Genomic DNA, 13,940 nt, shown 5'->3' on the forward strand with positions numbered 1-13,940 from the left:
CAGTCCCTCCCCGCAGGCACAGGGCAACTCGGTCGGATCCTGGATATAGACTCTCCTCCCATTGGCCACACACTGACCTCTCACCCTGACCACACCCCGACCACCGACCTAGCTCTGACTCTCATCAAATACGGAGACTCTGGCTACATGCTGACCTTTGATCCCTGACCCCTAGGCAGCTACCGGGAGAAGCTGTCTGAGGCTCTTGTTTGCAACTGCCTCTTCATGTAACAGCAGACAGCGCAGCTCCGTGTTCATGCACCAGCTCGGCCACTTGTCCCCAGCGTCCGTCAATGCCCCAATTACCAGCAAATTGTGAACACTCAAGCAACTCTCTCTGCATATTAATTCAGCCAAGTGCGTGTTCATCAGGTAGCCTGCCCATGTGCTCAGTGCTTTATTTGCTCTGCAGAACCAGATAATTTCCTTGCTGGACCTTAGTGGGAAGTTGAAAAGCACTGTCAGCTTCTCCCACCCTTAATTGGGGCTGGGCTTTCTCCGGTAGATCACTGGTCATTATCAATGAGCTTGTAATTTTATGTCCCAGGATTAGAGACTGATGATTAAAGAGAAAATTGAGGGGCTGCGGTGTAGGTCTGGGCATTCTTTTAATCTCCATAATTTATTCCACTGTGACCTTTTTCTACAGTTGCACTGAGACTTCCCGAATCGCAACATCTCCTTCTCTTTGCGGAGGGGAAGGCTGTTCCGCTTGACCGTAGGCAGTGGCCAGCCCTCCTGGCTGGTGGGGAGTGGGCTGGTGGCCTGTCTGGCCTTTGTGCAGAGGAGACCCAAGGGGCTGCCTGGGAGCTTTCTTCTCTCTACCTCACTCCCTCTCGGTCCTGAGCGAGCCTAGCACTGCTTGAGTCTACTGCTGGGGCAATTGTTTGCAGTGGGGCAGAGCCCATGGGGCTCCATCAAAACCACGCCAGGATGGCAGAGGCCCCAGTCCCTCTGGGCTCCCGATGCTTGGTCAGGACGCTGAAGCCCATGCCCCTCAGTGGGGCAGAGCTGCTAGTGTTACCTGCATCAACTCCCCTTCCTGCTGCCACAGCACCTTGCTCTGCCTCCTCTCCTCCTCTTCCCTCAGGCCATGCTTAGGGTGACATCTTCCCCTACTTTCAGGGATGGCCTTGGGGCTCAGCCTCCACCAGTCATTGTGTGCTCCACAACCAAGGCCACAGGGAGTGACCCAGGAATGGGTAGGTGATCCACGTGGCTTGGATGAGACTCAGTTCTGTTGGAACTGTTGGAAAAGGAAGTTCTCTTTTGGCTGCAGTTGCTAAACTGGGAAAGAGTAAGCACGGAGCTGCCAGAGAGTTCTGTTTGGTGCCTGGATTTAAAGACCATGCTAGAGGGGACATTCACAAGTGGGTATTGAATGCCTACCACATACTTAGTCTTGAGAGATTATGAGAGACAGAGAAGAAGCTTCAAATACTCTTGAGAAGAAGAAGGCTAGAACTTATAAAGGAAATCAAAGAAGAAATATTGGTAAATCTCTAAATTAGTAGATTGAATAGATCTCCCAGAGAGCCTTCTAGATGGAGGTTGCTGGCTTGTCGAGACTGAGGCAGGGTTGCCACCAGCCGCCTGGCTCTCAGCCGCGAGCCTTCCTTGCAGAATGGAGTCATCTTGGCTCCACGGGTAGGTTTGGAGTCCATCCCCTCCAAGCCCTGCTCTCCTGCGCTCCCTTCTAGTAACTGGCATCCTGCCTGGTCTGTCTGCTCACGTCTGTCCCCAGGAGGTGGCATGATGCAGTGGTCAGAGCAGTGAGGATGGAATCAGGAGACCTGAGTCTCCATCTGGTTGGGTCACTAACTAAATGACTATGGCCAAGTCGCATAACCAATAAAGCTTCTGTTTCTCCTAGTGGCTCTGCTTCTCTCCCTGGGTTGCGGTGACATCCAGGGAAATTTGGAAACAAATATAAAGTTTACAGTGGACTTGCACCCTGCTGGCCCAATTCTTTGGAGCTCAGGTCCCGCCCACCAAACCCCCCTGACAGGGTGGCCCTGGGACCTGTGGCTCTGCCTCCTTCCCAAATACTCTGGCGAGTTTCTGTGAACTCTGAACCTGACTTGGAGCTTGCTTAGGACCTCAGGGATTGTCCCCGTCCCCCTGATGACCACCTCGTTTCGGGAAGGGAATTTCCCTTTGGACACTGAAGTCAAGACAGATTGAGATCAGCAAGGGCCTCCTGCATGCTCCTAGGTGTTGGACTCATTGAATCCTCAGGAAATGGAGGCCAACACCCCAGGCACAGCTTCCCCTTGACCCTGAGTGTAATATGAGCAAGAAGAGGGCTCATGAGCAAAGCATATGAGTGGCTTCGGAACCAGAGCTGGTCCCTGGCTACCATCACGATGCTGGCCAGAGGAGGAAGCTCAGAGGTGACCAAAGGTTAAGCTGGAGCCATCCCAAGGTTTGGACCCATTAGGCTAAGTCCTTGCCTCTGTCCTGTCCTGAAGTCACACACCCTCTCAACTGGGGCTCAGCCTTCACCTCATCTGCAGGATCAGTGCCTCTGAAGGCTCCGGATCAATCCTGGGCCCAGCCAGAAAGGGTTTTGAAGCTTTCTTGCCCTGTTCTGGGACGCAGAGTCAGGGTGCTGTCTGCAGTCTAGTTCTGACCTTGTGGACCACGTCCCACCAGGGTCTTCGGCTGTGTTGTGTTCCCCACGGCTGTGGCCCCATCTCAGGAGTCTGGAATCAGACTCCACTTTCTCTATGACTCCAGACCTCTTAGGTCTTGTCTGATCTCGAGTTTTGTGCGTGCTTTTGTTCCTCTGGGAGCATGGAGGCTCCTCATCCCATGGTCCTAGTCTACTTGTATTTCGATCTTCCAACACAGTCTTCTGTGGAGTTAAGGCACTGTCACTAGATAGAGGGGGCCCTTGGTAGATAGTAATTGGATAGACCCGTGGGAAATGACTTGATGGAAGGATGGCTGAATGGCTGGGTGGGTCAATGAGGTGATGAAGTGATGATGGATGAACCGATGAATGGATGACGCATGTTCGTGGATGGATGCATAGATGGGTTCATTTTGGCAATCATGGGCTTGGCTTGAGCCCTGGGATCCCCTCTCTGCCACATCCCAATGCCTTGCTCTGGCACCTCTGGTGGCACCCAGCCTGTCCCAGGCCCATGCCCCTCTGCTGTATATTTGCCTGGTGCCCCCATTCAGCTGCCTGGCATGTGCCGCAGGTCTGGCTGGTTTCTGGTCCCTGCCATCCTCAGATTTGGCCTGTCCTGTGCCAGGAAGCTCCACTAGTGCCAGTCATGGTCAAAGCTGGGGGCATGCATGGATTAGGGCCAGTTTGGGGGAGGCATGGAGCAATGTTTTAAAATGCTGAAAGAGCCAGCGCAGGGCCCACCCTCCATTCTCCATTCTGCTCTCCAGAGGGACAGGCTCCTTGCCTCTGACAACTTGCTTTACTTTTTCCTTTATGAAAAAATAATCAAAGCCTGAATGCGGCTGGCAGAGTTTCTGAAAGTCAATAGGAAAGAAGCAAAAGAAAAGAGCCAGCTGAGATGGAGACAGCATTCAATGGCTCTGGCAGAGGCAAGCCTAATTAAAACAAATCTTTAAAGTGAAGAACTTGGAAGCCAGCCCCAGAGGGGACAGAAGTCTCCGAGACGGACACTTCTCCTGGGGTGAGCTGCTAATGATGCTGGGACGCGTACCTGCTGGCTCCGACTCCTCCTGGCTCTTCCCAGAGCAGCCTGGCCACTGAGGCAGAGGGCCTGGGCCTCGGGAATCCTGATCTTCTCTCCCGGGGAACCCGGAGCCAGGCTTTTGGGAAGACACAGTGCACAGCTTGCCAAGACCTCCCTGAACCTGGGACATTAGGGGTCTTGCCTTCCCAAGTCTTCTGAGGGGTTTTTCTGGGCCCCAGCCCACGATCCTATGGAACAGTCTGTGCCCATTCTTCAAATGTGCCCGTTGCCAGCCGCCTCTTCGCCTCTCCCTTAAAACACTCCCACCTGCCGTCAGCCTCCTGGTGGGTCTTGCAGCCCCAGGAAGTAGTCCGAAAGCACACGTGTGAGATGATGTCATGCCTCTGCCTGATGTTCCAGGGTTGAACTGAGGTCCTTAGCAGCCCCTCATCACCGAAAGGCAAAGGCTGCAGCACTGAAGAAGGCCCTTGGCAGTGTGGCCCTGCCCCAACCCCAACCCGGGGGCTAAACCTCAGCTGTGTTTCTTTACTTTCATTTGATTTTATTGAGGTAATAATTGCATAACCTAAAATTAACCACTAACCATTTAAACATGTGCAATTTACTGGCATCTAGTACATTCACAGTATTGCATAACCATCATCTCTATCTAATTCCAAGATATTTTCATCATTCCAAAAGGAAAGCCCGTACCCACTAGCAGTCACGCCCCATCCCTGCCTCCCTCAGGTCCCTGGCAACCACTAGTCTGCTTCCTGTCTCTGTGGATTTAGCTGTTCTGGACACTTCATATAAATGAGATCAGTCAATACATGACCTTTGGTGCCAGCTTCCTTCACGTCACGCAGCATAATGTGTTTGAAGTCTGTGCCTGTTGTAGCACGTGTCAGCACTGGGTTCCTTTCCGTGGTTGACTAACATTCCATCGCGGGTGTAGACCACATTTTGTTTATTCGTTCCTCCGTTGACAGACATTTGGGTTGTGCCCCCTTTAGGCTATCGTGAGTAGTGCTGCTGTGAGCGTTCACTTGCAGGGATTCGCTTGAGCCCCTGTTGTCAGTTCTTCTGGTAGGTGCTTAGGAGCGGAATTGCTGGGTCAGACGGTAGTTCCATGTTTAACTCTTTGAGGACCCACCGTGGCCACAGTTTCCTGATGTTCTCCAGACCCACTGTGCCCTTCCACCTCTCTGTGCCTTCACACATGCTCATCCTCCCTTCTTCACCTGACAAACTTCTATTCCTCTTTCCAGACTCTGCCCAAACGCCACCTCCTCTGTGAAGCCTCCCCTGACCGTGCAGCCTTAGGTGCAGCTGCTCTGGGCACTGCAGTGCCCGGTGCTGGAGCTCTTGCATTGTATTGCCGTTATCTGTCTGTCTGCTCTCCCCTCCTGGCCAAACTGGGTGTTGTTTGCACACGAGGACCCTGTGTGGGTCTATTGCACCTCCCGAGCGCCCAGGCAGGTGCTTACAAGAATTTTTTCATGTAGAATAAGTGAATGGGTCCCTGGGTGGGGTTGAGATCTCTGGAGTCTTGAACACGGAGGATCTGGGAGGCAGCAGCTGGGCTGTGGGGCCCGGGGTGCCCCGGGATGGTCTCCCTCGGCTCCTGGGCGGCACTCTCCTTTCTTCTCCTCCCTTTCGGGATGCAGTGGCCGGCTGCCGGCTGCATGCTGGCATTGTCATGCTTCATTAGGACTGCTTTTGTTGCTACGTGCTGAGGGTTTCGCTGTTGCTAGGTTGTCTTTTGTTTCATACGTATCTCACCATTTTTTCCCCCTGGCAAATAATCAGCACCCAATTAATTCTGAGTTTCTCATTGTTTGCTCCAGCTGTCAAGCTCCTTGTAGGAGCAACGAATGATTGTTCAATGTTTTCCCTGTAATGAACTGTGAGAGTCAGCTGGGTCACTCGTGGTTTTGAGGAGAAGAGCGAGCGAGAGAGACACAGACACACGGAGAGATTGAGAGACAGAGATAAAGAGAGAGGAGAGACAGAGACACAGAGGGAGGCAGAGAGAGAGAGATACAGAGAAAGAGAGAGGCAGAGACACAACCAAACACAGAGAAAAAATGATTTGGAAACATACGCAGTAGACCAGTCACGATCACAGATGGACATACAGAGAGAAGCTCAGAGAGAAACATACCTGCAAAGACGGAGAGAGAGAGAGAGATCCCCGACACCCACAGACCCACAGAGAAAGCACACTGGGATACGCAGAGACACAGAAAGAGAGAGGGAGGGACTCACAGAGACAGTGATAGAGAGATAAAGAGGGCAGAGAGAAAGAAATACAATGAATGACTGAACTCTGCCTCCACGAGTCTGCATGGAGCAGTCTGAGCCATAGTGTAGCAGTCGGCTGTGGTGTCAGCATTGCAATGACAAGGACTGACATTACTGAGCACCCACCCTGTGCCTGAGGCCATAGCAGGAGCAATGCAGGCACCACCTCCTTGAATGCTCACAACCTCCGCGGGGTGTGGGCACCATTGTTAGCGTCCACATTCTCCGGGCGAGGAAACTGAGGCTCAGAAGCTATTAGATAAGGCATGTATGGCCACACAGCTAGTAAAAGGCAGAATGAGGTTCTGAACCCAGGTTTCTCTGCCTCCAAAGCCCACGTCCTCAACCCCTAAACTCCACCGCTCTGTAGAAGACTGGCACTTGGGGATCAGTTCTGCTTAGCTGCACAGCCGCAGGAGAGCCCCTTGGCGTCTCTGGGCCAGCCTCCTAGGGGCTGAAGTGTGGCTAGCTGGGTCCCAGGTCCTGCACGCGCTTGCCTTCTCTCTGAGCCCCAGCCCAGTCTCTCCCGGATGCTGTTACTAAGATTCTGCTTCTGGGAATTTCCACGCTTCCTACTTCCCTACGAGCCAGTCCCTCCATATTATTAGGAAACCCATTGGCATCCTCCCCCCATTCTCTTTGCAAGACTTTCATTATTATGTTTCAGGTTGCTAGTTGCCTTGAACAGAGAAAGAGGTGAGAGGTTCATTCCGGGAACCAGGAGTGTGTTGGCCTTGGGAAGAAATGGGCGTTTGGAGCCAAGATACGTAGGAAGATGAGACAGGTCCAGCTGAGTCTAAGATGCATGAACAAAGGCATCCTGGAGCCCACATCGGGGGGACAACTTGTGTGCTCCCAGGTACAGTGGACATCAAAGAAGAGGCATGCAACTCCTTCCTGCTCCTGTATCTGTGGCCTAGGTGGGTGTGGTTTTGCTCCCACCATCCAGAAATTGATGTTTGCCATGTCACTATATAATGGACCATAGATTTTACTTATCTGATTTGTCTGTCTCCCTCTCTAGAATATAAACTCCATGAGGGCATGGATTTTTGTGGTTTTTTTCCCCCCTAAACGATTGAATCTTCAGTGTCTGGTGTATAATAGCTACTTTATAAATGTTTGTTGAATGAATAAATGCAAGCCTATCTCTGATGATTCTCAGACCCTCAACATTGCTAGAGCTTGCTCTCCTTTGCCTGAGGCTGGGTAGGGGATTCTGCAGAAGCTGGAGGACCTTCACCGTCTCTTTCAAGAAAAACACTACAGAAGTTGCAGCGAGCTTTTGAGTAGTAACACTTGATTCGTGTTTTAGAACGACAGCTCTGGCAGCTGCGTGGAGGGTAGACTGGCGGGGGCGATACTGAAGGCCGGAGCTCTAAGGAGAGGACGGTGCTGTCCAGCAGCCAGAGGCACTAGGACCTGCAAAAGTGCTGTCAAAACAGGAAAATGCTGTGAACTTCAACAAAATGTTAAGTTCACCAACTTTTTTTTTTTTTTCCCAGTTAAAGATCTTGCTTGCTTGACTGGTTTTTCCAAACTCCCAGAGCTCCCTGGAAGTCAGTCAATATGGCGTTATTGTCATTTGGGGAACAGTAAACCTTTGAAAAATGCCTTTTGCATCCCAGATTTATGGAAACCGTTTGAACTGTGGTGAGTCTTGAAGAGCGCTTGGAAACATAGTGTTTTGATTTTCTCAATAATTTCTTGAGGATCATTTGAAATGGGAGTTCAAGAGCGGGGATGGATTTTTCCCAAAGGCTGCCTGCTTGTCGAGGAGCGTGATTTATCTGGGCGCTTCAGTAAGGACTTATGAAACAGGTAAAGATGTCTGCTCAGCAGTTCTGAGGCAGCTCATTCCTGAGGCTGCGGGTCCACCCAGATCCAAACACCAAAGTCTGGGCGAGAGCCTGTCTTAATGTGGGGCACGCTGTGGTTCGGCTTGCCCCTGGGTGGGTCACGGGGCTTTCACACCTAGGGCAGACCCGCTTCCACTTGGCTCCACCCCCACCCCCCACCCCTGCTCAGGGCCAAATCAGACCAGGTGCCCTTCAGGCATCTTTCACATCCTGTAAGTTTTGGGAACTTGGGGTTCACCTACCAACTCTTTATTTTAGTTCAGACCTTTCTAGCTGGTGTCCCAGATGCTGCCTCCGGGAACCTGGAGGTGGGTGGGGTTGGCCAATGTCAGAGTCTGAGATGGTGCAGGCTAGGGTGGAGCAGGAGGGAGCGGAAAGAGAGCCAACTTGCTTGCTCCTTTTATCTCTTCTCTAAGGAAGGCTAGGAAGAACATCTCCAAGGGCACCATGGAATCTATGATTTTGCCAGTCGGTGTTGATGAGAGAAAAGCGGTGGGTGCCTGAGGCCCTGGCTAGGGTCTTGGGCGTTTCCATCACTAGGAAGCTGGCTTGGCATTTCATCTGCAGTTGGAAAGGAAACCTGGCCTCTCACTAGCCTGCTCCCTGGACCCTGCTTTCTGGCGGGTTCCACACACACGTGCTGCAAGTTCACACTCTGAGCTCCTGCACGCACTGTGCCCTCCCCGTCAAATGCGTGTGGCCCGAGCCAATTCATGCTTTAAGGTCCAGTTCAGGGGACCCCCCCCCCGTGCTTTCCAGGGCCCACCCCAGCAGAGTGAGGAGCTTCTTCCTCCTCCACTCAGCCCGTATTTCACTGTAATTTTGCACGTGTCTGCCTCCCCAAGAGGACTTGAGGGTGCAGGCAAGGCATTTATTCTTGCAGCTCGAGAGGTCAGCATAGGGCGTGGTGTGTGGTAAGTGGTGCTCAACTTACGTCGACCCACCTGGACTTGGGGTCCCACAGACCCGAGTTCGAATCTCCCTCTGCTGTTAGTTAGCTCTGTGACCTTAGACAAGTCACCTGGCAAGCCCTCCAGTGTGTTCCCTCACCTCTGACCCTGACCTCCTGAAGGTCAAGTAGATGGCTGTGGGAATGGGCTCTTCAAACTCGAAAGTGCCACACAGATGGTGCTTCTCGAGCTCCCTGCGATGTGCCAGACACAGCTCTAAGCATATGACATATACTAATTTCCTAAGTTCTCATAGCACCCTACGAGCTAGGTACTGCTGTCATCCTCCCACCGGACACATGAGGAAACCAGGCTCAGACGTTAAGTCCCTTGCTTAAGATCTCACAGCACAACTGGGATGTGAACCCAGATAATGTGACCCCAGCGTCCATGTGGGTGACCATAATTAAGCCTCTCTGAGGATGCTGCTGTTTACTGAGCACTTGCTATCTGACAAGCATTTTATTTTAATTAATCCTCACAGAAATCCAAGCAGGTATTATTTCCGTCACATGAGAGATGAGGAAATCCAGACTCAGCGAGGTTAAGTAACTTGTCCAAGGTCACACAGCGAGTAAGCGGCGGAGCTGGAGTTCCAGCTGACGTGATTTTCTTATTGCTCTCCCCTCCCCCACTCCTTTAATTTCATTGCAGAGGAAACAGAAGCCTAGGGAAGAGAAACATCTTCCCCGTTGCCCTGTGGCAGGCTAGGGGTGGATCTGGGGTGTAAACTCAATTTTGGATAACTATTGCTTTATAACAACCATCTCTTGCTATAGCTTGGCAACTTAAAACTACCGTGACTTGTAATTTCTCATGATTTGGTGGACCGGCTGGCCGTCCCCCTGCTGGCTTTGTCGGGCTCAGACGTGAGGCTGTGTTCCCTGGAAGGTTGTGGCGCTGGAGGGTCCAGGCTGGCCTGCTCACGAGTGAGGCAGCTGTCGGCTGGGGCTCCTGGGTCCCCCTCTGTGTGGCCTCTCACCCTCCCGTAGGCAAGATGGCTCTCAGTGCGGAAAGGGGGTGACAACAGAGATGGCAAGGCCTCTGAAGGTCTGGCCCTGAGCTGGCATAGGCTTCTCTTGCTCTGAATTCTTCTGGTCAGAGCAGGTCTCAGGCCAGCCTGGATTCAAGGGGAGGGGACGAGACCCTGCCTTCCGGAGGTGGGATGCAAAGTCACATTGCCAAGTGCACAGAGGAGAGGCTGGGTCGTCCTGGACAACAGCTTCCCTGGTGCTCTGCGCCCAGCCCGGCGCTCTCTCCTCTCCCCTTCGGCCTACCTCTGCTCTCAGTTCCTTGTGCTATCTGACCCTGGCTTAGCAGCATAGATTTTTTTCTCAAGAAGTCAGCGAGTGCAGGGCCTGGGAAAACCTCAGGACCCTGCCACTTGTCTCTCCCTTCCCAACCCCTTGGGTGATGGCCGGATCTGGCCTTGAGTGTCCCTGTGGATTTGTGTCCCCTTGGCTTCTGCCCTCTGCATGGCTGGCTGGGTTCTGATAGCACACTGAGGGAAGATCCACCTCACCCCACGGGCCTCTGACCTACTATCTGGCCCCTGCCGCCCAGCCCTACAAAAAGGGCATCTTCTCGGCAAGTGAGGTTCCCTGGCAAACCTCCAAGGGACCGAAATGACAGAATGTTCCAGGCTAAGTGGGAAAAAGTACACCTGGATGCACCACAGATGGGGTTGAGTGTCCAGGGTAATTAGGAAAAATGTGCAAACCTTCATTTGCTTTTGTTCTTAAGGATGAGAGAAGACTCTGGTCCCAGGAGGATGGCCAACAGTAGAATGCGCACCTTGGACTGGGTTCAAATCAGCAAAACTTCACTAAGTGCTTGCCTCAGGCCCCCTCCGTCACCTACAGACACATGTAAAGGTGTGCACCAAACAAGAGAGACTGTTTCAGGAAGGGTTTGCACCATGTGATGGGAGTGCTGTTTTGGGGGTAGAGGGTGAGGCGAGAAGACACGTAACCCACTCGCCATGATGCGAAACAAAATGGGGGAAGCAATTCCGCCTCTGGGCCCCAAAGAATGGAAAACAGTGTCCCTAAGAGATATTTGTACAGCCACATTCAGAGGAGCATTATTCACAAGCCACAGGTGGAAGCAACCTCAGGATGAGTGGATAAACAAAATGTGGTACATCCATACAATGGAATATTATTCAGCCTTAAAAAAGGAAGGGAATCCCGTCACATGCTCCAACACGGATGACCCTGAAGGACCTCACGCTAAGTGAAATAAGCCAGTCACAAAAGGACAACTACTGTGTGACTCCGCTTACATGAGGTCCTAGAATAGTCAAACTCATAGAGATAGAAAGTAAGTGTTGTAGCCAGGGGTTGGGGGGAGAGGGGATTGGGGAGTTCTTATTTAATGGGGACAGAGTTTCTGTTTGGGATGATGAGAAATTTCTGGAGATGGATGGTGGTGATGGTTGCACAGCAGTGTGACTGTACTCAATGCCACTGAATTGTGCACTTAAAAATGGTTAAGAAAGTAAATTTTATGTTATGTATATTTTACCCTTAGAAGTCTAATAGGAGGAGAAATGGGGAAAGCAGGATGCAGGGATGCGGAGCTGGGCAACGTGCTGTGGGCAGAGGAAGGAGTGACACAGTTTCTCGGACAGTAGGAGGGAGGCCCTGGACGGAGGAGGGACTCCGCGGGTGCAGAGTAGGTCCCAGAAGCAAGTCCAGGCTCAAGTTCACACTACTAACCGTGAACCCTGAGGGGCAGGGGCAATTAAAAAAATGCTTAAATCAAAACGCTCTTTCTCAGAAGAAAGAAAAAGCAAGAACCACAGACATTTCCTTCCCCAACTCTGGGTATGTGGCATTAAACATAAACAGCATAGAAACAGTTTTTAGAGAAAAACATGCAAACGTGTTTCTTAGTGAGTCAAGCAAGAAAAATCAGTCACCTTGTCCCCTGCAGGAGCTCTCGCCTGTAGGATGTTCCCCCTCCAAGGTGCCCACAGAAGATGCTCTTTAATTGGGGGCCTGGCCCCCATCGCTTTGCTTGGATCCTCAACATGGGGAGGCAGGAGGTCAATATCTGGGGTCTGTTTGCCTCCATCAATGTGCCTTATAATCTGCTGTCTCCTTTTGCTCTTTCTTCATCCAGAGGGTTCATTTAAAGGCTAGAAATGTACCTTGGTAATGAAGGGGGTTCATGCAGCACAGGGCGGGGGAAATGTTTTCAAGTTGTGCTGTGAAGAGCATCACGTGCTCTGCATCCAGCCAGCCTTGGGGCCCTCAGCCTGCCAGCTCGGATCCCCAAAATATTGGTGGGCAATTTAAACCATCACTTTATTTCAAAAAGTGTGAAAGGATTCTGCATAAATTGAGAGGCGGGAGGATAAACACATCACAGAAGCCTGAAAGAGTGTGGATTGTCTGGTCGGGGTGCAGGAGGCATGGGGAGGTGAGGGGAAAGAGGCCAGCATCCGTTAAACACCTACTGTGTGCTGGAACCCTGGCAGGCACTTTTCATAACATCGTCCTTTATTCTTACAACTGCCTTGTGAGTTAGGAACTATAAGTCTCATAAAACTGTTGAAACTGAGGCCCAAAGTCTAAACTGTTAGTTAGTTGGTGGGGTGAGGATTTGAAATTAGTCTGGACGACTCCATAGTCAGCTTTTTCTCTCTCCATCCAGTTCCTGCTGCTTCTGCTTTAGGCTTTAGCTTGTGAGCCACAGGCAGCCACCGAAGGGTCCTGTGAACGGCTACTTGGTCAAAAATGAGTTGTAAGGAGAAGTTTCTGGCAGTGGGGTGGCTGATGTGAGGGAAGGTAATGAAGGGGGTTACTATTGTTACTGACTTGGTAAACAACAGTGTGTGGACTCGGGCAGAGGCGGCAGGAGCGGGGGAGAGGGTGTTAACCACATCCACATGTTATGTAATTCAGGTCATACACACCGCCCTGGAGGCAGGAATTATCATCGCCACTGTAGAGGCAAGGACACCGAAGTCACGTGGTCAAAGTCATGGGACCCAAAGTTGCACAGCCAGGAGTGGAGCGCAGGTTCATATGACTGTGAGGCTCCCGCAGTTTCCCCTAAACCACACTACGCCAGCGCTGATCTGGGGGTGTCAGATCCGATCCAGATTGGAGGAGAGAAGGCGGAGGAGCTGTCGAGGTTTAAGCCTTGCTGATGGGTCCTTACTCTGAGACAAACCAGGAGGGAGAGGTTTGGACCCAACAGGGCATCCCAGGGGCACCACTGAGCCAGCAGTGGGACCTTTGGGTCCTGGAGCCTGGAGATTACGCACAGCGATGTTGGTCTGAGAGTCTGCAGGGTAGACGTGGTCTCTGGAACAAAGTGAGTGACGAGATGAAGGAGGGAAGGGAGGAGAGAATGAGGGATGGAAGGGGAAAGAGAGCAGAGGAGAGAAGAGGCAAAGACAGATGCTGGGAGGAACTCCGGTGGGCCAGGGCCCAGGGCTCCAGCGAGGAGGAGAGAGATGTGCGGAGACTGGGGGTGGAGGTGAGTGAGGTGGGGGAGAGGCAAGGGAAAGGAATGGCAACGGGGAAGCCAGACTGGGAAAGGCTGAGAGAAGGAGGTGATCACAGTAATGCTGCCGGGAGGGAGGAGAATGCGGTGGAACAGATGCCCCCTGATTGATGGTCCTCGGGGGTGGGTGGTGGCCTCGGGGAGCTGGTGAGGAAGGTGGGCTGTGGCACTGTGTGGATGCCTGGAGCTTCCCTGGAGGGTCTTCCACGAGGGCTCAAACCAGGACTCTATAGACAACGTCTTGATGTGCAAGTTATTTTTGCTGTTAACCCACGTGGTCGCGCCTGGTAATTATAGGGTAAAAGGAATTAAGAAAGACATAATTTCTCCCCATCAAAGCCTGACTATTTTACATCTCCACCTCGCACTGGCAGCCAGTCTTTCTGCCTTCACAGGTGCCACTTTGATTTCAGTCACGTAGAAAAGGAATTTGAAACACTTTCAAAGTGATTAAAGAGAGGAAGCGACTGCAAATTTGCACTAAATGCAATAATCGCATTAACCGTTTATGGGCACGGGGTTCTCGGGAGGGAAGTCCTTGTGTCACCAGGTGGTGGGGCTGGGCTCGGGCTGGTCAGAGCCATGGTGGCAGACGTGTCGATGGCATTGCAGGTGCAAGTGGGGGTGGGCAACCGTTTATCCAG

Source organism: Equus asinus, chromosome 13 (assembly GCF_041296235.1).
Source record: "Equus asinus isolate D_3611 breed Donkey chromosome 13, EquAss-T2T_v2, whole genome shotgun sequence".
Taxonomy (NCBI): domain Eukaryota; kingdom Metazoa; phylum Chordata; class Mammalia; order Perissodactyla; family Equidae; genus Equus; species Equus asinus.